The sequence below is a fragment of the Rhinoderma darwinii genome, chromosome 13, assembly GCF_050947455.1.
Source record: "Rhinoderma darwinii isolate aRhiDar2 chromosome 13, aRhiDar2.hap1, whole genome shotgun sequence".
Taxonomy (NCBI): Eukaryota; Metazoa; Chordata; class Amphibia; order Anura; family Rhinodermatidae; genus Rhinoderma; species Rhinoderma darwinii.
This window is the reverse complement of record NC_134699.1, coordinates 1,312,551-1,338,535: the sequence shown is the minus strand read 5'-3', so window position 1 is coordinate 1,338,535 and position 25,985 is coordinate 1,312,551. Positions and strand designations below refer to the sequence as shown.

Here is a 25,985-nt window from a genome sequence, read left to right as displayed (position 1 = left end):
TGGGATATTTTCCATAGATATGCCAATATGTGGTGCCCGGCTTGTGCCAACATGAAAAGATAGCTCTCTAATTATTATGCGGTGTTTCCCGGTTTTAGAATTACCCTACATGAGGCCCTAATCTTTTGCCTGGACATTTAGCAGGGTTCAGGAGTGAGAGAGCACCATGCAAAATTGAGGCCTAATTTGGCGACTTACAAAGGATTGGTTCACAATTGCAGCGGCTCTGATGTGAAATAATAAAAGAAACCCCTGACAAGTGACCCTATTTTGGAAACTGCACCCCTCAAAGCATTTATTAAGGGGAGTAGTGAGCATTTTCACCCACAGGTCTCTAACATAAATAATTGTGCTGCGGATGGTGCAAAGTAAAGATTTAAATTTTTCCTTAGTTGTGCCCAGCTTGTACCACTGGAGATACACGCCCCAAAAATTGTTAAAAGGGCTCTCCCGGGTATGGCGGTGCCATATATGTGGAAGTAAACAGCTGTTTGGGCACGCTGTAGGGTTCAGAGGGGAGGGAGCGCCATTTGGCTTTTGGAGAGTGGATTTTGCTTGGTAGTAGTTTTGTTTGGAGTCTTACTCGTATTTCAGTTTATAATGTGGGGGCACATGTAAGCCGGGCAGAGTACATCAGGGGCATAGTCAGGTGGTATAATATTGTGGGGGTGCATGTAAGCCGGGCCGAGTACATCAGGGGCATAGTCAGGTGGTATAATAATGTGGGGGTACATGTAAGCCGGGCAGAATACATCAGGGGCATAGTCAGGTGGTATAATAATGGGGTAAAAAAAATAAAAATCCATAGATGTGTGTTACGCCGTGACACAATCCTTTCTACACAGGCCGGTGTCACACTGATAGATTATGTCCTTTCTTATCCCCCTTTGGTCCACACTCCGCACATTTCCAGTTTGGGGAATAACCAAGAGATTTATCCAACATTGGGGGCGGTTTGTAATGACAATGAAAGGTTTGACCAGATGTCTGTATCTAGTCATAGACCGCAGATAAAACCCGGCGTCCGATAAATCAACATCGGTCATATGAAACATTAAGCACCCACCGCCCATGTGGCTGCTCTTGTATAACGTCCAGCTGCATATTAGCCCTTCATAGCATGAACCTAAGATCATTAATGACTAATGGCTAGAAATCATTGGGATTGTCTGTCACAGTCCATCTATTTGGCAAAGAATGTGACTAATTATTGGCCGACAATCACATCTATGGAGGTCCTAATAATATTGTCCGCAAATTCACGGAATATAGTTGTCATTTTATTGTTAAGAGAAAACTGACATCCAGTGTGGATCCAGAGGAAGGAAAAATGTCGCTGCATCTATAGAAGATCTGTGGGTTGCTCATCCCCTGGACATTGGGGCTCGTAGCTCTTTTCCCACGAGCTGTAAATTTCTGCCATAAAACTTCTAAAAGGTATTGATAAAAAACATTCCCTCCTGACAATGGAGACTCATTCATGCTGGTGGAGTATACCTCATTTATAGGCGCATCCAAACCAGAACACTGGCCACTCACAAGGGAAGGATTCTTTACAATCCCAGCATGCAGCAGGAGAGGAATGTCCCGTGTAGGAAATAATCTGTGCAATCCATAAATCATGGAGAGAACACACAGCCGTCACATCTCCAACACTGGAAGTTCTGCAGTTAATTGCATGAAATACAAGCCCCTCGCTGAAGAGGAAACACTTTCTATCGGTGGGACGTGGGAACCCCCTGCAAGGCTCTTTAATATCTCCCCCGGTATAAAATGTGAGGGGTGAACTGCCTATTTGGGTCTCTGTTCAGACACTCAGGACTGGTTATATTTGACTTGCACACAGTAAAATGAAGCTTCAGATACTGGAAATGATCGAGACGTCTCCAAACTGCTCTGGTTACTGATGAGATTTCTATCCTATATCAAACATAATAGAAGTTGCTGCTCGTGATATTGTCCCATCCGGGTTATCAACCACTTCTGACCTGACTGATCGCTGTGTGATCGATCTGGATACTGGCAGGTTCGGTGAGGAGAGGCTGCATGGCTTAAGAACACGATATTAAACTTGCCAGTTGTCTCAATCCTTGATCAATACCGTGACCTACAATACTGACATCTAGACGCCTGGTCTGCATGTAATCCCAGCATTGTCCACCAAGGGCGCCATTACTATTTTCCACCTGTCTGCATCATACACATGGCACAGTAACTTTTTTTGTAATACAGAATATCAGAGAAGCGAACAGCCGGTGGCAGCTTTAAATACTAGTGTTACTTGAGTCATTTCTTTAAGATTTTTCTCTTTAAATACCCAGTGTGGTTTAAGATCACCTGTTCTGTCTGGAAGTGGTTCAGGAGCTAGAAAAGGCTGAGGCCACTATGAAGAAGAAAAGACCCCCCCCCCCCCCGCCCCCCATCATCATCCTTGGAAGGTGGGGGATGGTTGGTGCTATATTTTGCTGACCACATTAGGGCTCATACAGGTGAATGCCCCGCCGCTTCTATGTGCCGGAGACTTATGAGCAATCGAGAAAATATCTGCAGAAACTTTTAAGCTTGAAAATGATGACTGGAGAAGATTCAAGAATATAGACATTTATGAACCAATTAAATAGTTGAAATTTTGAGATTTATCAAGAAGGGCTAAATTGAAATTCCATCTTTTGTACCGATTTCAGAGAGAAGAGGAGGAAGGTACAGAAGATGTTGGGTGCAGGAGTCTAAGATCCACCAAATCAATGGCAGCAAATCACTGAAGAGTCCAAGGCCCATCCTGGGTTGTAGCATCAATGGAGGAGAATGAACTGCCCGGATTTTTGTTGTTTTCATCTCCACATTCTGAAATTATAACTTTTGTACTTTTTCCTCCCGTGTAGATGTGAGGACTTGTTTGTTTGTTTGTTGCTGGACCAGTTGTATTTTTTGATAGCACCATTTTGGGCTAAATATAATGTATTGAGCAACTTTGAACCTTTGGAGGGGAATATTGGGGGAAAAAAACCACAATTCCACCATAGATTTTTGCAATTTGTTTTCATAGCATTCACCAGGCACTACAGAGCAGATGTTGTTTTATTTTGCGGGTTGTTCAGATACCAAATTGATATTTTGTGACTACTTTTGCACAAAATTTTTTTCTATTCTTTGACAATAGAGCTGTGAGGGTTTGCTGTAGTCTGCGGGACGAGCTGTAGTTTTCATTAGTACCATGTTGGGCTTTATAAAACTTTATTTCTTTCTATTTTTTGTTTGGGGGGGGGGGGGGGGTTGATATGACAAAAAAAAACAGCAATTCTGCCATTGTTTTATAGTTGTTTTTCACCATGCAAGAATATATAAATAAATTTAAAAAATAATAAAATAATAAAAAATATATATATATATACAATGTGTATGTTTCAAGAGCGGTGACCGAACATGGAGCGGCGGCCGAAACTACAGTCCCATGCGGCGACGAATGGCTGTTTAACAGTAAAACTGCAGCAATTCGCCAGCAAGTGGGGGCGTGGTTTCGTCCTCGTGCGGCGGCTGCCCTTAGGGTGAGGACACAGGTAGCAGCGTCCACATGTGGCTGACATCCGCGCCCATGTGTGGTGGGTGCGGATTACATATTGTTATTGGCCGCACTCATTTGTAAGTAACACTGCAGTTTAACCTGCGCACATTAATGTGGGAATGGTTTTTAGCCGCATGCGAGCGTCGCTACGTGTTTCTTCGCCCTCAGACTTTTTTTATTTTAGTTCTTTGCAATAACAAATGTGTTCTGATCAGTCACATGTAATAACGACTCTTCCATCTTAGGCTATGTTCCCACACGCAGGATACGCTGCAGCTTTTCTGCAGCAGAATCTCTAGAAAAACGCCGGTAAATCTGCCACAGAAATCCGCACCAAATAGTGCGTTTTACCTGCTCATATTGCTGCGGTTTTACCTGCTCATATTGCTGCGGAAACTCTGCGTTTTTTCTTGCATCGGTTTTACCTGCGTATTTAGTGTTAAAGGTTTGTTATAGGAAAGTATATGTGCACCTGCGGACTTCCCGCGGTATTTACTGCGTAAACGCTATAAAAACTGCAACAATATAAATCTGTTGCAGAATTTCTGCTCCCCATTGAAGTCTCTGGGCTAAACACGCAGCATCTCCGCACAGAACACGCAGCATAAATTGACAGGCTGCTGAATTGTACAACGCACCGCAGAACAATTTCCGCACCACTTTTGTGTGTTTTTTCCAGCAGGGTGGGCAGGAGATTTTCAAAATCTCATTCACTTTGCTGCTACTGTAAATGTGCGGAATTTCCGCGCACAATTTGGTTACAAAAATTCTGCAGCGTTTACGCTACGTGGGAACCCGGCGTTCTAAAGATTTGTGGCGATGAGTTCGTACTGCACGTTCCTTCTTGTCGTCCTCACCGTGGCTGATAAAAGTGTCACATGATCTGTCCGTTATCTCTGAAATGAATCCACTAGAAGAGTTTTCACAGAGCAGACAGGTGTCGTGGAGCAGCTGCCCCTATACGGGAACACCTGTCGCATTGAGGCAGCGTCGGAGATCAGGCCGCTGCATCCTTCCTATACACACATGATATATGGAGGCTGCTTACAGAGAACCTGAACAAGCAGCAGCTACTGACAACTTTTATTTTACCTACAAGCAATGATTCCTGCTGACTCCAAAAACCCACGTCTCACCTTCCACATAGAACTGCAGTTTATGATGAATAACCTCATTGCTTTCTCGAGCGCTCAGGATCAGGATCTGCTTTTAAGCCAAAAGAATCTTCGTTGCTCTCACCGTTTCTGGAATGTCGCCCCCGGCAGAGCAACAATATAAACCAGCCTGAGACCTGCGTACCTCTATCCCTCCTGATGGTTTGGCACAGTGAGGAAGGGGTTAAGGCTGTGCAGTCTGCTCTGGTATCGCAGTGTGGGGTAGGGGTTCTCGCTCTCACCAGTGGAGCTGCGGATCTGGTGAGCACATGTGAAGTTTGTGTGCAATGTCAAAATGGAGCCCACATTGTTGCAACAGAAGGATGAGCCGGATCTCTGTAGTGGTGCCAGGCTGGAAACAGCGGGATGTGTTCATATTCTACACACGGAGTCTTTCCAGGCAGCTCCTTAATGGTTTACAGACTGCAGCAAGTGTCCCTACATGTGTTAGTGATGCCCATCATCCATAATCCTACAACCTGCCCTTGTGTTCCCTACATTATCCCACGAGGGTCCCCTACACCCCCGTTATCACTACATCTAATGTCTTGTTCTATAATTGTCCCTAAATAAATAAAGATTACACGTGATCCTCATCTTTACACTCTGAAGCTATTGGATAACAGACACAGGGTAAAAAAACTGATTGTCCGCCACTGCAGAGCGATTGTCACTCAGCTTTCTACAGATCCAGAATGTTCTATAAACCTGTCATATAATGTAACTATATTCCTAGCAGATCTAACCCTGGATAATAATCGAGTTGTATACGCCCTACAGGCCGGTCTGCTCTTATTGGGCACGGTAATTAAGGGTATCACCAGTGTAAGGGGGGGCTCTCTCACTTAGATATTGATTACACATTTCTGTTGCAGGGAATAATCACGTAGGATTGAAGCCGCTACTGCACTTTTCTCTTACTAATGACGTTGTGCAAGTTTCATAAGCAGAAATACAGGGGAAAAAAAATTCTATTTGCCCAGTTGAATTTTTGTTTCCAGCATTAAAACGTAGCAATGAGTGATTTAGAGAAGAAGAGAAAATAGTAAATGTGTGCAAAGTCTCAAATATGAAGCAAAAAGATAAAATGGTGGCGGCACCGTCCAACTCCTGGTAGAAAATAAAGAAACGTTGCTCTTGTGGCCCCTTTAGCAGGTTGCAGAAGATTTCAATTATCCACGGAGAATCTGGAGCTGTGGAGAATTCATTAGACACGCAACTCTAATAGAAATATTGCCAAAATTACAGTGACCCGACCAAACGCTGCCAGATGGTTTGTGGTCCCAGAGAACATATAAAGAGGCTAAAGCCCCGCCGGGGGCAGATGGGAGCAGGGGACGAGGTGAAGCGGCCGACAGAGGAGTCCACTACTATAGAGCGAGTCTCGGGGGCACCTGTTCCCAGGAAACACTTTACAGAAATCACAATAAAAATAGCACTTGGTGAAGGAGACGACACGGTCACCCGGCCAGAAGACCCCGGACAGTAACATCACAGGATAGTCGCTTTATATAAAGGCCAAGAAATACATATAATGAGGCCGGTTACTCTGTCATCGGGACGGAGATGTAACCACAGAACCTCATATGGCCGAGCGCTCCTATAATGGTCAATCTACAGGAGCAGGACAGATTTACAGACACTGTTGAGATAGAAGTGTCCCCAACACCAGGCCCCCTAGGGAAAGCTGCATCTATAAAACCTCTAGTAAATCTGATATTGGGGACCGAAACCAAGGGACATCACCGCCTATCCTGATATAACATCACTACGTGTACAAGAACTAATTGTAACGGTGTCTCTCCTCTCCAACTGGTTTATAGGAAACCCAAGAGTTTCCTAAGTGAGAGCCAATGGCTTCCCAAGACTAAGATTGGCAATGGTGTCCTCACGGAATTTACACGGCTCCTGGATGAGGCATAGACTAGGTGACGGACCCCGCTCACACACCATAAGCCAAGCTAAACATCCCCGCCCAATGACAGAATTACGTTATGAGATCCAATTCCACATTCAGACAGGTATCGTATCTCATCAGTCCAACAATGGACTGCGACAATTGTAATATTGACACGAGCAGCGCCATTACCCGATACAGCCAGTCGTTAAAGAAGGAGAACCTAAAGCTAAATTCACACTTGATATTTTACAGTCCGAACATACGAGGCTGATTTGAAGAGAAGTCATCCAGATATCATTATATTGTCTGTTATTGAAGCTGTGCAGCGCTGCAGAATATGTTGGTGCTCCGCAAGAGTCGGGAAACCTATAAACTGATGATTGTGCCGCATAAAATATTACAGCCGATTAATAAACCAATAAAAAAAATAAAACTTTAATGACGGCCTCGCTGCTCTGAGCTCCAGGAAATCTACTTAGAAGGGTCCCGGGGGAGAAGCGAGATATTTGTCATCCGTTACACCATGCACATTCTTATAAAGTGTTTCATTATTTCATATTCTATCCAATTGTGCTTCAGCCTTCATGAGAAAGCAGAAATGATCCGGCTCCAGCTAAAGAGGTCGTAAATAGAGAATTTACTTCCTACAGGATTGTTTCGAAACTTTCAGGAAAACTTCCAAGTGACTCCAGTAACGCTGCGGAAACAGCCGAGCGCAGAGAACTGGAGCAGATTTCTCCTCTCCCTCTGTAAAGATTTGTAAGCTCCTGTCTGCGTTAAAACTAACAAAAACAGACAATTAGGGACAACTAGCTACATTGCAGCACTGCTAACGAGATCTCCAAATGTCTCAGAACCAGATCTCCGCTCAGAGCAGTGAAAACAGCCAGGCCGCTTTTAATGATTTCCAGATTTGTGTGGGAGGTCAGGGCCCTGGGGTGACTCTCCATGTCAGTTTTATAAACACTGCAGTTTTTCCAGATGGTCTGTGGCTCCAGCCTGGCTAGCAGGTTGATTGGGCCAGACCGAAATAACAACAGGTGGAGAACAGGCTACGGACACACTGACGCTATCTCCGTTCTCCATCTAGACCCCAAATGATTTTAAGAAAACAATTACAATTTTAGGCCTGTATTTGAGGGGGGCAAAAATCCGCTATGACAGAAGTGAGATTACATTGTGCAATAAATGACACATTGTTGCAAATATCATAGAAAATTGTCATATATGTACAAAAATTGAACCCCATAGATCCAAGCCCCCCTCTCCTAGAAGCCCCCATAGGTGACAGATGCAGCACTGTAACTGATGATAATCGCAGGGGTTATTATAAATCATGGATTTATCTTACTTATAATCCTGTCCTCCCACAACTCCCTGCTCTAAAGGTAGTATGACACGGCCCGTCGTGGGCCGTGTAAACGAGCGCCGATCAACGAGACATATCGTTGATCGGCGCTGGTTTGCTCCTTCCACAAGGAGCTACGTGTGGGGACGAGCGCTTGTTGCTACGATCGCTCGTCCCAATACATTTCTATTCTGTCGGCAGCGCATCTCCCTCTTTACACACCATGTGCTGCCGACAACTATAAAAGTTTATGCATTTGAAACGATGCAATCAGCCGATGAATGAGTGTTTGCTCGTTCTCCTGTGTACACAGGACAATGATAAGGAACAGGCGTTCTGTGAACGCTCGTTTGCGCGATAATTGGCCAGTGTAAAAGGTCCTTATATGTAAAGCCTGAGCCTCCTTGCATTTTAGCATTTTAGAACTACAATAAACAAATGCAGCAATGTTACTTTATACATCATGGATCCATTTTTACTACACTCAAGTTTTGTCTCCTTACATAATTCCATGGATTGCAGATATCCTAGCTTCTAGTAAGTATATCTCACCCTAGTACTGGATTCACAGCTACACTGCACAGTCCTGCTGTATAATCTGCTACTTGCTGCTGCTTCTAATAAGTGTAATACCTCACCCTAGTGCTAGATTCTTAGCTACGCTGCTCATTACTGCTGTATGATGTCCGCCACGATGCTGATGTTGCTGCTTCTATATATGTGATAGAGAAAGGAGAGCAGAGTGAGAGAGGCAATGAGACACAGACGCTGCAGCTGCAAGTAAGTGTTATATTACACCACAGTGCTGGATTCTCAGCTACACTGCTCATTACTGCTGTATAATGTCCATGCTGCTTCTATATATGTCTGTATGTAAATATGTGTGTGTGTGTGTGTGTGTGTGTGTGTGTGTGTGTGTGTGTGTGTCTGTGTACAATTAGGTCCAGAATGATTTGGACAGTGACACAATCTTCATGATTTGGGTTTTGCTGCCACCACATTGGATTTGGAATGAAACATCTGACATACAATTGAAGTTTAGACTTTCAGGTTTAATTCAAGGGTTTGAACAAAAATATCCTGTGAAACGTTTAGGAATTGCCATTTTTCTACAGAGCCGCCTTGTTTCAGGGGCTCAAAAGTAATTGGACAAATTAACATTACCATAAATAAAAAAAAAATTTTTTAATACTTTGTAGAGAATCCTGTGCAGCAATGACGGCCTGAAGTCTGGAAACCATGGACATCACCACACGCTGGTTTCCTCCTCTGAGGCTTTGCCCGGCCTTTACTGCCGCGGTCTTCACTTGTTGCTTGTTTGTTTGTCTTTCTGCCTTAAAGGGAATGTGTCGCTAGAAAAAAATATATATATTTTTTTCAGTTAAACAGTAAGTATATAAATGATTACACATTGTTCTAATTTTTTAGCAAGTCAGGAAATATTATAAATTAGATTCTAATTTATAACATTTCCATGTGCTGGTCACTAGAGGGAGCAATTCCCAAAATTGCAGCATTGGCATGTGGTAAAGCAACCTCATTGCTTTATGCTGCAAATTGGAGAAGACACACTCGCTCTAGTGTCTAGTGTCTTCCACCAAGCCATCTCAATGCCCCCACCATGCCCTCACCATGCCATCACACTGCCCCCACCATGCCATGACACCGCCCCCACCATGCCATCACACTGCCCCCACCATGCCATCACACCACCCCCACCGTGCCATCACACTGCCCCCACCGTGCCATCACACTGCCCCACCGTGCCATCACACCGCCCCCACCATGTATTAAAGAGGATGTGGTGGCTTTGGATCATGAGCCGTTCCAAGCCTTCTCCATACTTTCTTCTCCCATCATTCTGGTCCAGGTTGATCTTAGTTTCGTTTTTACATGTTGTTTGGTAAAGTCTAATCCGGCCTTTCTATTTCTCAGGCTGATTAATGGTCTGCACCTTGTGGTGAACCCTCTGTATTTGCTCTCATGAAGTCTTCTCTTTATGGGAGACTTAGATACTGATCCACGTACTTCCTGGAGAGTCTTCACTTGGGTAGAAGTTGTGAAGGGGTTTTTCTTCACCATGGAAAGGATTCTGCAATCATCCACCACTGTTGTCTTCTGTGGACGTCCAGGCCATTCGGAGTTCACGTGATCACCAGTGCGCTCTTTTTTTTTTTTCAAACTGTTGATTTGGTCGCCCCTGACATTTGTGCTTCTCTCTGATGGATTTCTTCATTTTTTTCAGACTATCGATGGTCGGTGTCACTTGCATTGAGATCTCCATTGACCTCATGTTGTGGGTTCACAGCAACAGCTTCCAAATGCTGCACCTGGAATCCACTCCAGACCTTTTACCTGCTTATTGATGATGGATTAATGAGGGAATAGCCCATTAAATAGCTTGTGAGATAATTGTCCAATTATCTTTGGTCCCTTGAAAAAGAGGCAGCTCCATATTAAAGAGCTGTTATTCCTAAACCTTTCCTCAGATTAAGATGTGAAGACACTCAAATTAAAGCTGAGAGTCTGCACTTTAAGCCCGGATTATATAATTGGATATTCAATATGTTCCGGCAAACAGCTAAAATGACAAAACTTGTGTCACTGTCCAAATAATTCTTGACCTAACTGTGTATAAATATGTATTGATGTGTGTGTGTGTGTGTGTGTGTGTGTGTGTATATGTGTAGTATGTAGATAAGGCAGGATTCTACTCTTCTATGTGTGTGGTGTATAGAAGACATGATAGCCATTAGTCTCAGAGAAAACCGAGAATTAGGCCTTATTCACACGAACGTAGAATCCGTACGTGTGACAGCCGTCGTAAAACACACACATGTATTTCAATGGGGCCGCGCACGCGACCGTTGTTTAGAAAAATAGAAAACGTCCTACTTTCTTTTGTTTTCACAGATCCCTCGATAGACTATGGTGAAAACGGGACCCGCACGGGTGCAACCTGGATGTGAAAAACGGCCGTTTTTCACGTCCGAGTTTGCACTTGTTTATGTGAATCTGGCATAAGAGCGGGCAGAGGGGAAAGCTGCTAAAAATAAATAATCAAATCATATAATGGCCAGAAATCGTGTTATTCCTCATGTACACACATGACGGCTACACGGATGAGGCTCACTAGTAATTCCTGAGCACAGAATGATCTCCATTACGTGCACTCCATCCTTCTACTCTGTATGACTGCCCCCTGTAGGACAGATTCAGTAATACTACTGGAGACAGAGGATATTATCACCATGTCATGGGGGCAGAGATCCTCCCTGGTGCTGTGATGGGCACATGATGCCACTACGGATCAGGTAGATACTGGGGAGGGGAAGGTGTGAAATTCCTGTGGGATAATAAATCTCATGAACAACAGGAAAAACTTGGGATCAGTCACCAGCAACGTCTTTCTTGTGTCCAGTGCTAAACATTAACCCTCCTACTGCCGGGTACAAATCTATCACTTCAAGGATGAGAAAGTTCTGCTTAAGTATTTTGAGCTAGCGGCCAGTCCAATGTAGTAACTTCTGATGATCCGGAAAACCCTTTTTCCTCTTTGTAAGAATATATTAATAAACAGTAATGTAATGTGATTGGGCAGCACTAGAAGCAGGCGCTGCAGGTGACGTGACCGGGTCTCCACGCTCTTCTGAATACTATTAGTAGTCACGACATGTTCATACGTGTCGTGGCGTCCATTTATAACGATGGATCCCAAGGGCACACGACAGACCCTGTTGACTTAAAATACAAACCGTCAGGGCTTCTGGAACTGACGGCCAGGATCGTGCTGCGTGCTGACGGAATTACCTCCAATGCAAATGTGAACAGGTTTTTGTTTGTTTTTTCCTAATACCATAGAGAAATGGATACATTAATGGAGAGGATTCCTTCCATGACCAATAAAATGCAGGGATCATCCTCACCACAAGCCGTTACCCCTGAAAATGGTGACTGATCCCCCCCCCAGACATCCCTGCAGCCGCTGGCGCCGAATCCCCCACAAACCCTGAACGCACGGACAGATCTCACACATTCACAATGTATTAATACTTTCACCTACTGATTTTCTCATCTTATTCCGAGACGCAAATGGAAATTTCACCAATTTAACGTGGCTGGAAAATGTGACTCCTCTATGGGAAGAACAGAAAGTTTTTGTTTTTTTTCCCCTAGTGAAATTTGTAAAAGATTGGAAATCTGTAGTAATCCCGTGTGACACGTCCTGTACATCCCGGCACGTTCCCCCGTCTCCCCCTCTGATATAAGATGCTTTATACTGACATGTAACCTAATATTCATACTTTATGGTGCACATTACATTACCCCGAGGACTCTTACATGTACACAATTCCGTTTTTCATAGGAGGGACTTTTTCCGAAAACACTCATAGTCCTCTAGTGGTCACCGCTGTTGTGGGGGAGATTGATGATAGGGTCAATGTTCGACCATGTATAAGACCAGACCCAGGCATCAGTCCTACAACTACTTTACCCCATAATGGGAGGTGGGCATCGCTGGGGGGCTGAGAAGAAGCGTCATTTGGTTATGGTTATCTACAGCGCCCCCCAGAGAGCCCAGGTCATACTGCAGTGTCTGCTGGGTAGGTGACATTTCTGCAGATGGTGATGTAGTTGAGCAGAGGTGACACATAACAGCGAGGACCTTTGTAAAGTTTTATGGGTGTTACTCAGAGTTGTCACTTGTGTGATGTAAGTGTCTCTGGCAGAGAAGTGAATAGTATAATAGAAGGATTAGGAAGAACCTGTTCTACTCCGGCCACATAGATGGGGACAGACGTCTTCCTCACGCTATTCAGGTACTGTAGCACGGCCCGCGCTCTATAATGGATGCAGCTCCAAAACAGAATGAATATATTCCGACGCTGCAGTACATTCTGCTCCACCAGACTTGCCTGCGTTACACAATTAAGGCTCTGTTCACATGTACATTGAAGGATCCGCCTCTGTCGCAGGATCCGTAGAATTCTAATAGAAAGATAACTTTGCATCCAGTGCTATTATTTTTTTGTCTAAACGGCGTAAACCTCGGTGGGACCCAATGGACGCCATGTGAACAGTGTCTTAGGATCCTAAAGTAAAGTTGATGTTTTTTTAGAAACTGCACCACACTTGTCCATGGTTGTGTCTGGTATTGCAGCTCAGCCGCTCGCCTTGATACCAAAAGACCAAAGACAGGAGGAGCGCAAATTCTGAGAAAACATAAAATATTACTTATCTTGTCCTGGTCTTGAGGTACACCATGTCTTATACTCTAGTCACCTCCAGAGCTGCTATCATTATTCTCTTGATTTCCTCAATAATGTCGTGCTGGCCGCTTCAGTTCATATACTGTATCCCAACATTATTTTAAAACCGCTTTCTGCGCCAATACTGCTGCCAAGTGTGAACATGGACTGAGAAGCACACACTGTAGCTGCAGTCTTTACATGTTGTTATAATCTGACAAATACAATTTAAATAAGATCTTCCAGAACGTATTAGTCCCCACATCGCAGTGCAGTATGTAGGACCAGCTAACATATTAGTTCCGTGTACTAGCCAAGACAATGCCTACTGCAGCTCTGGATGTGACTGGAGACATGGCTTCTTATCCAGGCAGCAGTGCTGGTTTCTCATCCGCCATGGATGGATCTGGTCCAGAAGGATCAGTCATTGCTACACGTTCAGTGTGTTCTGTGCCAGCTCCTAGACTGGAGGACGTAGCGCTAAGTCCTGTGTCTGCACAATCTCAGCGCACACTGTAATTAGGAATTGCTGGGGTTTGTGTCCTAACCTGGAATATTACCCAGTTACTAAGAATATATATGGAGTCACATCAATTACACAAAAGAGAAGAATCCGCACGGGTCACTTTTTCCCCAATATTAAGGTGAATTTATGATTATTAATCTCTCCTGTCAGGGACACAGTCCAGACCACGCGCGCCGCCGGCATCACACAGCGCGCACATTACGTTATTCACATCACAGCATTTTATTATTACGGAACTATAGGAGAATCCTGAGCTAGAAGCCGCAATCTGACGATCGTCCTGATCACTCCCGGAGACTCAAACACAGGCGGATATTTCCCGCTATGTGAAGGGTTTTCTCCATTATTTCTGCACTGTCCCTCATGGCTTTCTAGAAGACGATAGGAAACACTATGACTTAGAGCCGGGCGATCATGACCTAAATCACAATCACATTAATTGAACATGTAACCTTGATTATGATTACTGAACAATTATTTAGGCCACACCCCTTTTTGCATGCTACGCCATTGAATTAATATCCTCTGAGCCTGCTGTATATAATATACCCTCTTACCCCACACAGTGTAATGCCCCCATAGTGCTCCCCATACATTATATTGCTCCCCATACAGTATAATGCCCCCATAGTGCTCCCTATACAGTATAATGCCCCCATAGTGCTCCCCATACAATATAATGCCCCCATAGTGCTCCCCATACAGTATAGTGCTCCCCATACAGTATAATGCCCCCATAGTGCTCCCTATACAGTATAATGCCCCCATAGTGCTCCCTATACAGTATAATGCCCCCATAGTGCTCCCCATACAGTATAGTGCTCCCCATACAGTATAATGCCCCCATAGTGCTCCCTATACAGTATAATGCCCCCATAGTGCTCCCCATACAGTATAATGCCCCCATAGTGCTCCCCATACAGTATAATGCCCCCATAGTGCTCCCTATACAGTATAATGCCCCCATAGTGCTCCCTATACAGTATAATGCCCCCATAGTGCTCCCCATACAGTATAGTGCTCCCTATACAGTATAATGCCCCCATAGTGCTCCCTATACAGTATAATGCCCCCATAGTGCTCCCCATACATTATATTGCTCCCCATACAGTATAATGCCCCCATAGTGCTCCCTATACAGTATAATGCCCCCATAGTGCTCCCTATACAGTATAATGCCCCCATAGTGCTCCCTATACAGTATAATGCCCCCATAGTGCTCCCTATACAGTATAATGCCCCCATAGTGCTCCCCATACAGTATAGTGCTCCCCATACAGTATAATGCCCCCATAGTGCTCCCTATACAGTATAATGCCCCCATAGTGCTCCCCATACAGTATAATGCCCCCATAGTGCTCCCCATACAGTATAATGCCCCCATAGTGCTCCCTATACAGTATAATGCCCCCATAGTGCTCCCCATACAGTATAGTGCTCCCTATACAGTATAATGCCCCCATAGTGCTCCCTATACAGTATAATGCCCCCATAGTGCTCCCCATACAGTATAGTGCTCCCTATACAGTATAATGCCCCCATAGTGCTCCCTATACAGTATAATGCCCCCATAGTGCTCCCTATACAGTATAATGCCCCCATAGTGCTCCCCATACAGTATAGTGCTCCCTATACAGTATAATGCCCCCATAGTGCTCCCTATACAGTATAATGCCCCCATAGTGCTCCCCATACATTATATTGCTCCCCATACAGTATAATGCCCCCATAGTGCTCCCTATACAGTATAATGCCCCCATAGTGCTCCCCATACAGTATAATGCCCCCATAGTGCTCCCTATACAGTATAATGCCCCCATAGTGCTCCCCATACATTATATTGCTCCCCATACAGTATAATGCCCCCATAGTGCTCCCTATACAGTATAATGCCCCCATAGTGCTCCCCATACAGTATAGTGCTCCCTATACAGTATAATGCCCCCATAGTGCTCCCTATACAGTATAATGCCCCCATAGTGCTCCCCATACATTATATTGCTCCCCATACAGTATAATGCCCCCATAGTGCTCCCTATACAGTATAATGCCCCCATAGTGCTCCCCATACAGTATAATGCCCCCATAGTGCTCCCTATACAGTATAATGCCCCCATAGTGCTCCCTATACAGTATAATGCCCCCATAGTGCTCCCTATACAGTAGAATGCCCCTTAGAGCTGCCCCCACACAGTATAATGCCCCCATAGCTGCCTCCACACAATATAACGCCCCCATAGCTCCCCCCACGCTGTATAATGCCCCCATAGCTGCCTCCACACAATATAACGCCCCCATAGCTCCCCCCACGCTGTATAATGCCCCCATAGCTGCCTCCACACAATATAACGCCCCCATAGCTCCCCCCACGCTGTATAATGCCCACGCAGCTGCCCCCAATAGTGTCTGATATAAATAATAATATAAATATTCACCTAACCCCGTTCCAATGACGTCACTGCCTCGCGCCCGCAAGATGACGATTAATAGCACTGAATTTCAGTTTCGTTTTTTTCCAATTAATTACCAAGCGCTATTATGACCATGTAATTTACCACAAACAAGTAAAATCTAAAAAGCGGGATGCAGAGGAGTAGAAAAACACGGCTGCAGTCTGCCAGAAACAGCGCCACCCCTGCTCATGGGCTGAGTCTGTAATTGCAGCTCAGCTGTAATGAAGTGAATGGGACTGAGCTGCAGGTGGACAGGAGTGACGCTGTTCTTGGACTGCAGGAGCCTGGCTGTGAATAACAACCGTGCTCCCGCCGCTGATATTGTGGGTACAGTGGCAGTACTCATGAGATACCAGCGATGGATATATTCATTGCTCGTCGTTAAGGGGTTAATTAAACTACTGCAACTTGTGTGCCTTTATAATAAATGTGGCACAAAGAAAAACCCACCAGTCTCAGCCTTTCTGTTTTTGTTCCTTACCATTTCCAAGATCTCTGCTTCCAGGCAGTCACAGTCGCAGTCAGTTGTAAAATGTAGCACTGTACAGGATTTAAATCTTTGGTTAGACAAAAATGTAAATAAAAAAAAAAAAATGTTTCTATTCATTGACAGCAAGAAATGATCTTGAGCTTATATAAAACCCACTAAAGGCACCATTGTGTAACTATAGGGGAAAGTCCATCTAGACCTGGTTTGCAGCCCGATTTGCTCTTTTTGCTCCCCTGACACTTTTGCTGATGGTCCTGATCTTCTAGGAGACACTCAGCAGATCTTGGTGACAACTTTTATTTTTTAGCATTCGCAAGAACAAAAACAATTCCACAAAGAAAGTCCAGTCTCAGCAGGAAGTTGTCTTCCTGTAATATCTCGGTGAGTCAGGCTCCCAGAGCGGCCAGAGAGGATTCAGCAACAGGTTGCACCTGGTCACAATTAAGCATTCAATAGGAGTGGGATCAGAGGCCACCTAAAACTAATTTCATTGACCCTTTTCTATTTTCACGTAGCGTACAGTTCTGGAGTTCGGCGCTGGAGCTGATTTTCTGCACGAGTTTTAATCAGAAACTGATGTTGTCATTTCTCTGGGACCCTGCAAGGAACAGCAAAGCCCAGCGATTAAACATTAATTGGACTAATTGTAAGAAGTAATCCTCCGCTATGTGGAGACTCTTCCTCAGGATAATAACCATGGAAAGCGAGCTGTTTACATTAAAACAAACCGATGGGTGACATCATGACAATAAAAAAACTGGTAATATGAGGTTAGGGAAGGTGTGACCAGGTCGGGGGGTACTACGTGGATATCTGATCATGTATCTCAAGTCTTAATCTTATGTCAAACTATATATAGCATTACTCTACATGAACAGCAGAGGCACTGTATACATTACATTACATATCCTGTACTGATCCTGAGTTATATCCTGTATTATACTCCAGAGCTGCACTCACTATTCTGCTGGTGGAGTCACTGTGTACATACATGACATTACTTATCCTGTACTGATCCTGAGTTATATCCCGTATTATACTCCAGAGCTGCACTCACTATTCTGCTGGTGGAGTCACTGTGTACATACATGACATTACATATCCTGTACTGATCCTGAGTTATATCCTGTATTATACTCCGGAGCTGCACTCACTATTCTGCTGGTGGAGTCACTGTGTACATACATGACATTACTTATCCTGTACTGATCCTGAGTTATATCCTGTATTATACTCCAGAGCTGCACTCACTATTCTGCTGGTGGAGTCACTGTGTACATACATGACATTACATATCCTGTACTGATCCTGAGTTATATCCTGTATTATACTCCGGAGCTGCACTCACTATTCTGCTGGTGGAGTCACTGTGTACATACATGACATTACTTATCCTGTACTGATCCTGAGTTATATCCTGTATTATACTCCAGAGCTGCACTCACTATTCTGCTGGTGGAGTCACTGTGTACATACATTACTTATCCTGTACTGATCCTGAGTTACATCCTGTATTATACTCCAGCGCTGCACTCACTATTCTGCTGGTGGAGTCACTGTGTACATACATTACATTACTTATCCTGTACTGATCCTGAGTTATATCCTGTATTATACCCCAGAGCGGCACTCACTATTCTGCTGGTGGAGTCACTGTGTACATACATTACATTACTTATCCTGTACTGATCCTGAGTTACATCCTGTATTATACTCCAGAGCTGCACTCACTATTCTGCTGGTGGAGTCACTGTGTATATACATTACATTACTTATCCTGTACTGATCCTGAGTTACATCCTGTATTATACCCCAGAGCGGCACTCAGTATTCTGCTGGTGGAGTCACTGTATACATACATTACATTACTTATCCTGTACTGATCCGGAGTTACATCCTGTATTATACTCCAGAGCTGCACTCACTATTCTGCTGGTGGAGTCACTGTGTACATACATTACATATCCTGTACTGATCCTGAGTTATATCCTGTATTATACTCCAGAGCTGCACTCACTATTCTGCTGGTGGAGTCACTGTGTACATACATTACATTACTTATCCTGTACTGATCCAGAGTTATATCCTGTATTATACTCCAGAGCTGCACTCACTATTCTGCTGGTGGAATCACTGTGTACATACATTACTTATCCTGTACTGATCCTGAGTTACATCCTGTAACACTATTCTGCTGGTGGAGTCACTGTGTATATACATTACATTACTTATCCTGTACTGATCCTGAGTTATATCCTGTATTATACTCCAGAGCGGCACTCACTATTCTGCTGGTGGAGTCACTGTGTACATACATTACATTACTTATCCTGTACTGATCCTGAGTTACATCCTGTATTATACTCCAGAGCTGCACTCACTATTCTGCTGGTGGAGTCACTGTGTACATACATTACATTACTTATCCTGTACTGATCCTGAGTTACATCCTGTATTATACTCCAGAGCTGCACTCACTATTCTGCTGGTGGAGTCACTGTGTATATACATTACATTACTTATCCTGTACTGATCCTGAGTTACATCCTGTATTATACCCCAGAGCGGCACTCAGTATTCTGCTGGTGGAGTCACTGTATACATACATTACATTACTTATCCTGTACTGATCCGGAGTTACATCCTGTATTATACTCCAGAGCTGCACTCACTATTCTGCTGGTGGAGTCACTGTGTACATACATTACATTACTTATCCTGTACTGATCCTGAGTTATATCCTGTATTATACTCCAGAGCTGCACTCACTATTCTGCTGGTGGAGTCACTGTGTACATACATTACATTACTTATCCTGTACTGATCCTGAGTTATATCCTGTATTATACTCCAGAGCTGCACTCACTATTCTGCTGGTGGAGTCACTGTGTTCATACATTACATTACTTATCCTGTACTGATTATGAGTTACATCCTGTATTATACTCCAGAGCTTCACTCACTATTCTGCTGGTGGAGTCACTGTGTATATACATTACATTACTTATCCTGTACTGATCCTGAGTTACATCCTGTATTATACTCCAAAGCTGCACTCACTATTCTGCTGGTGGAGTCACTGTGTACATACATTACATTACTTATCCTGTACTGATCCTGAGTTACATCCTGTATTATACTCCAGAGCTGCACTCACTATTCTGCTGGTGGAGTCACTGTGTACATACATTACATTACTTATCCTGTACTGATCCTGAGTTATATCCTGTATTATACTCCAGAGCGGCACTCACTATTCTGCTGGTGGAGTCACTGTGTACATACATTACATTACTTATCCTGTACTGATCCTGAGTTACATCCTGTATTATACCCCAGAGCGGCACTCAGTATTCTGCTGGTGGAGTCACTGTATACATACATTACATTACTTATCCTGTACTGATCCGGAGTTACATCCTGTATTATACTCCAGAGCTGCACTCACTATTCTGCTGGTGGAGTCACTGTGTACATACATGACATTACTTATCCTGTACTGATCCTGAGTTACATCCTGTAACACTATTCTGCTGGTGGAGTCACTGTGTATATACATTACATTACTTATCCTGTACTGATCCTGAGTTATATCCTGTATTATACTCCAGAGCGGCACTCACTATTCTGCTGGTGGAGTCACTGTGTACATACATTACATTACTTATCCTGTACTGATCCTGAGTTACATCCTGTATTATACCCAAGAGCGGCACTCACTATACTGCTGGTGGAGTAACGGTGTACATACATTACATTACTTATCCTGTACTGATCCTGAGTTACATCCTGTATTATACTCCAGAGCTGCACTCACTATTCTGCTGGTGGAGTCACTGTGTACATACATTACATTACTTATCCTGTACTGATCCTGAGTTACATCCTGTATTATACTCCAAAGCTGCACTCACTATTCTGCTGGTGGAGTCACTGTGTACATACATTACATTACTTATCCTGTACTGATCCTGAGTTACATCCTGTATTATACTCCAGAGCTGCACTCACTATTCTGCTGGTGGAGTCACTGTGTACATACATTACATTACTTATCCTGTACTGATCCTGAGTTACATCCTGTATTATACTCCAGAGCTGCAGTCATTCACATTGCGGGTGGTAGGAGCTTCATTCTTTTTAGTGCAATTAAGACAAGGAAACCTGCGTGGTTGCATTGATCGTCTCCCCTTTGGTTCCTCGTTTCACCATCTGCAGGGTATGAATGTTGGGTGGACGTGTGCAGTGTGAGGTGCACAGTCTTATACACAGACAGGCTGCACTGTATTTACCCATAAGGCAGTGACTGTGTAGTGTATGTTCTGTGATTTCATGGATCCCGCTTAGAAGCAGATCCCCTCGTCACGCAGTCAGGTGTATGTGCAGGTCGTCCACTCACTTGAGCATAGCCTCAGCCCACCTTCAAGGGGAGATAGGTGTCAGCCCAGGCAAAACTGACCACAGAACATTTTCCCACATGTCACATTTTCTGGACACTGAGTTGAGTCATCCCACCCTACATCTCAGCAGGACCCTGGACAGGAAATGCCATCACAAAACTTTTTTTTTTTTAAAGTCCTAACAGCAATTTAACTGTTTATATTCTGGAGTCAGAGTTCCCCAGAAATATGGAGTAGTCGTCAGGCATGACGGGAAACCTAGTTCAGGTGAACATTAAGCAATGTCAATCTTGTGCCTCCGCCGAAACGTTCTACACGCAAGACACTAAATTGTATATCTATTCCCCCCCCCCCTCCCCCCCAAAAAATGATGATTGCTTTGTTGGGGTTTAGAGCCAGACCCCCAGTGGATTATACCTGTCAGGAGTTGCCTCTCAATCAGGGAGTGTCACATTAAATCTCCAAACAAGCAGAAGACTAATCACCTGCACAGCGCTACGTAAAAACTCAGATTTCACTGTGTGGAACGTCCGCAACGCATATGCAAGATAAATTGACATGCTGCAGAGTCCGAAACAAAGGTCACTTTCTGCAAGTGTTTTCTGCGGATTGTTTCTGCAGCGTCTGGATGAGGCTTTTTAGATCTCATATATTTTGCTGCTACTGTATTATATTCCAGAATTTCTGCACTTCCGCCCCTCAGATGGTGGCTGTGGCTTGTCTGTTACCAGTGCGGTCATCCGTCCATTGCTATAATTTATTAGATGGGACTGGTGCAGTTCTGACTAGGATAATATGGCGGCATTATACTACCAGAGACTCCACAGAGCTGGAATAAGCCCCTCGGTCATACAAAGCATAACCAAAACAAAACTAGTGAGGTTTTATTACAATCTTTAAGGTCCAGAGACTTGTCCAATAATGAGGTGTGGGGATCAGGGGCCCGGAAACCTTCTCATAGCTCTGTACTGTAACTCAGCCGAGCAGTGTAAGGGTATGTGCACACACACTAATTACGTCCGTAATTGACGGACGTATTTCGGCCGCAAGTCCCAGACCGAACACAGTGCAGGGAGCCGGGCTCCTAGCATCATACTTATGTACGACGCTAGGAGTCCCTGCCTCGCTGCAGGACAACTGTCCCGTACTGTAATAATGTTTTCAGTATGGGACAGTTGTCCTGCAGTGAGGCAGGGACTTCTAGCATCGTACATAAGTATGATGCTAGGAGCCCGGCTCCCTGCACTGTGTTCGGTCCGGGACTTGCGGCCGAAATACGTCCGTCAATTACGGACGTAATTAGTGTGTGTGCACATACCCTAAGTGTTAATACTGGCGCAAAATAACTCAGCCAAGCAGTGTAAGTGTTAATACTGGCTGAATATAACTACATGAGGTTTAATGGGGCAGCAGCATGGCTTGGACTGTCAGCCTCTGAAAAGCCTTCTCTATGCAGAGAACAATAATAGTGACATTGTTTGTAGCCTCTCCTGGCTGTTTTATGGAAGCCTGCTCTGGAGAGAGAGGTGACCACAGATGCCTTTTGGCCACATGTGTTTACACAAGGAAATGCATGTGGGCTGAGGGTGGCGCCTCTTGTCAGCAGTCCTTCTCTGTACTCCTGACCCCTCATACAACTGCTTTCTTGCTTCTGGGTAATTTTACTGAAATCCAGATGTGCTTCGGCTCCAGAGTGGCTGCTGAGACTCCATGAACTGGCATCTCATAGAACATCAATCCGTGGGGTAAAATGGCGTGGTGCTTGTTTAAAAAAAAAATAGCGTAATGCTTCTCAGTAACAGATCATGATTTATTCAGCCTCTTGTTTGACAGAGTTTTATCGAAAGCTCATGCTTTACAGGGACTTAATTACGCCTCTCTCGTCCCCCTCCTTTTCTTCATTGTACAAGTTCAGCTCAAACGATGCAAGTGGAATAGAACAGGTACAAAGCTGTGCGACTATCCGCAGTGTACACAGGACTTTACCTGCAACATAATCCCAGACATGAGTGCCGAGTGCTCGGGGTACCACTGCCCCTAGGTGAAGGTGTTCTTCAATTCGCTTGTCAAGTTTCGGCAGTGTGCGATGAATAGAATGTGACCCCCAGCTCCAAATACAGGGGACCCAATGGCCCATATCAGCATAGAGCCAGTCCTGATGAGCGCTGCATCATACAAATGCCTGTACATGTATAGCAGACCGCAGCCTCAATTTGACAGGGTGAACCCAAATATACAAAGCTCACAAACGGAAGATGAGCGGTCGCACACTGCGATGCAGCCACAAACAAAACGTCATTATAACAAATGCAACAGAACCGCGCTGAGATTTAGGGCAACTTTTCCAAATGATTGTCCGGTAGAGGCGTTCACCACGGGCAGTAATGATGGCAGCAGCGGGTCCCAAATATGACAGGAGGATTAAACAGGACCGGTCGCCTCTCCTGACTTGTCTTTTCCATGAAATAACAATTTTACAACATCCTTTTTTTTAGAACTTTATTCCATTTCTCTGAAATGTATGTGTCAGTCTGTGTAAGGACACATCACCTGCTGGTAACACTAGGTTGTGAATTTATTAATACATTTCTAGGAGGAATAACAGAGGAATGGCACAATGCAGAGAAACTGTTACAAAATTGTTATTTCATGGGAATACAATTATTTACTAAAACAGGAGAGGCGACGGGTCTTTTGTAAATGTCTTATACTTCATTTGTGTGATAGTGAGAGACTTTCCTCGCACAAACGTCTGAAAACAGGCAGTGAGATCCTGACACCACAGAATTTTCTTGGAAGCTGCAGCAGGATTCTGATCATATCGGCTAATAACGGTAACCTGCCACCCACAGCGCAGCTTTAATGCACCACTATTCGTAAAGTGGTGACAAACATATGTGATAAAGTAGTGGTCTCAGGGCGGGGAGAGCTCGCATGGATCCTCTACACGTTGACATCTGTAGGGCCAGGTTTACATCATAGATTTTCACGTGGATTTTGGCACAAATTCTGCCCCAAAAACTGCATTTCACTGATTTTAATTCGTTTTAAATCTTCATCACCAAAAAAAGTAATGTTTCTCTTTTTGACGTGGAAACTGCGTTGGGTAGCCACAAGGAATTCGCCTCAATGAATAGGGCTAATACGCGTGCCGATCTCTGGTGGATAAACCTCACATTTGTGCTGCAAATTCTCTCTGAAATCCGCAACTGATTTGACCAAAATAATCTGTGGTCTGGACACCGCCTGGAGGCTCCTGAGCGCTTCCAAATCAGTGTTGTGTATCGTTACGCATGCGGCTGAACTTTGTGCGTGAGGACGGCGCCAGCGGCAGATTGTGAGAGGCGCCAGTACATGTGAAGAGGTTCTCCGATGCCACACGCTCTTTATGTAAAAAACAGCCCCCCCCCCCCTTGATGGGGGATAGTGACAGAGATATAGAATATATACAGTATCTCTCGCTCTCTCTTTGTGTATATATAGAGAGATTTTTTACAAAACTTCCACTGTTAATAGTGCGGAATTGACAGTCCGACCACAGCGTTTACTATTATATCGCGTTACCCCAAATGAAAAACTCCTCCTAGGTTACGGAAAAAATCAACGATTTGGACTCAACCTCTCCCCAGCTGGAAATGGCTGATAACAGGGACAAAAGCTTAAATTGGACTGCAGAGCAGATGAAGCCATAATGATTTTGGACTGTGGGAGACCTGGCAGAGGACTGAGGCTGTGATTTTGATCAGTAAGGTCCTATTGGGCAGATATTCTTTCATGAACGAGTGATGAGTCGTTTGCATCAGAGCGACGGTTTGCAGCGCGGTGGCTCAGTGGTTAGCGCTATTGCCTTGCAGCGCTGGGGTCCTTGGTTCAAATCCAACCAAGGACGACATCTGCATGGAGTTTGTATGTTCTCCCCGTGTTTGCAAGATTTGTCCGACAATCACTCTGTCTAATGTGCGGGGTTTAGATGAACATGTCCCTTTAGTGATGACAGAGAAAAACATGAAATAATTGTATTATTACCACCCTGTAGATTCTCGTTACCAGCAGTCATTATAGTGACACGTGAAGGGACTGTCCTGCAGAGCGCACTGTGAGGTATCTGCTGCCCAAGACCCTGTCCAGTGTTGGGGGAGGGGGGGGTAGAGGGACTTTCAGCGTCACTGGACCCCATGTGATGTCACTTGGGTCTGAGCAATGCCGATGATTTATGGCATGCTCAGGGGTAGTATACTCCTATGTATACATGATATACATCACCCCGGAGCATTTACATTTGCAGTATTTCACAATGAGAGTTATGTAACATGTTATAGAGCAGCTGGGATTGGTTAGTGCTTTGCAGGACCGCGCATCAATTTTAATATTCAATCCATGCCACAGCCAAAATACAATCATTATATTCATGCACGAGCGCTGTCCTCGCCGCCGTCACTTCATGGTCCCTACACCTGGGCTGTGGAGAGGAGCAGAGCAGGACCTGAAATCTGCACGTACAAGGTCCTTATATACAGGCTCCCCGAGATCTCTGGAGTGGGGACCATCCTACGACTTAGGAAGATATAAGCCCTACAAACCACGACCGCGCATTTCATTGCAGTGAAACATCCGTGCGCACTGGAAGATTTCGATACTTAAATGTTTTTTTATTTTATCCTTTACACGAGACAACCGGACGTCATGGCACAGCGATACACCGGATATCGGCGGTCACATGAACAATATTACGTAGTGACGGCCCAATACACCGTCCTGTAATTACATAAGTATAAACTACGCTGCGAAGTATATTAAGCGCTGACTTTCTATTACTGCTACACAACCCGCGTCCTCTCTGCTCGTTACACGTTAAATATTCGCCTCCGTGCCGTTCAGTATAAGGCTATGTTCACACGGCTTA

General features: G+C 44.4%; 2 long non-coding RNA genes across 2 annotated transcripts in view; one reads left to right on the top strand and one right to left on the bottom strand.

Moving 5' to 3' along the window:
• The window catches only part of LOC142666694 (uncharacterized), a 99,980-nt gene extending 96,762 nt beyond the window's left edge, over positions 1-3,218 (top strand). Inside the window, exon 3 of the long non-coding RNA XR_012851720.1 lies at positions 2,685-3,218. This is a non-coding gene — a long non-coding RNA (uncharacterized LOC142666694). The remainder of the gene's footprint in view (positions 1-2,684) is intronic.
• Positions 3,219-9,049: 5,831 nt separating this feature from the next.
• LOC142666321 (uncharacterized) lies at positions 9,050-17,056 on the bottom strand. The gene is made up of 3 exons (XR_012851658.1): positions 16,882-17,056; positions 16,674-16,732; positions 9,050-9,316 (listed from the first exon to the last, which is right to left on the bottom strand). It is a non-coding gene; the product is annotated as an uncharacterized LOC142666321 (long non-coding RNA).
• Between the last annotated feature and the right edge of the window lie 8,929 nt (positions 17,057-25,985).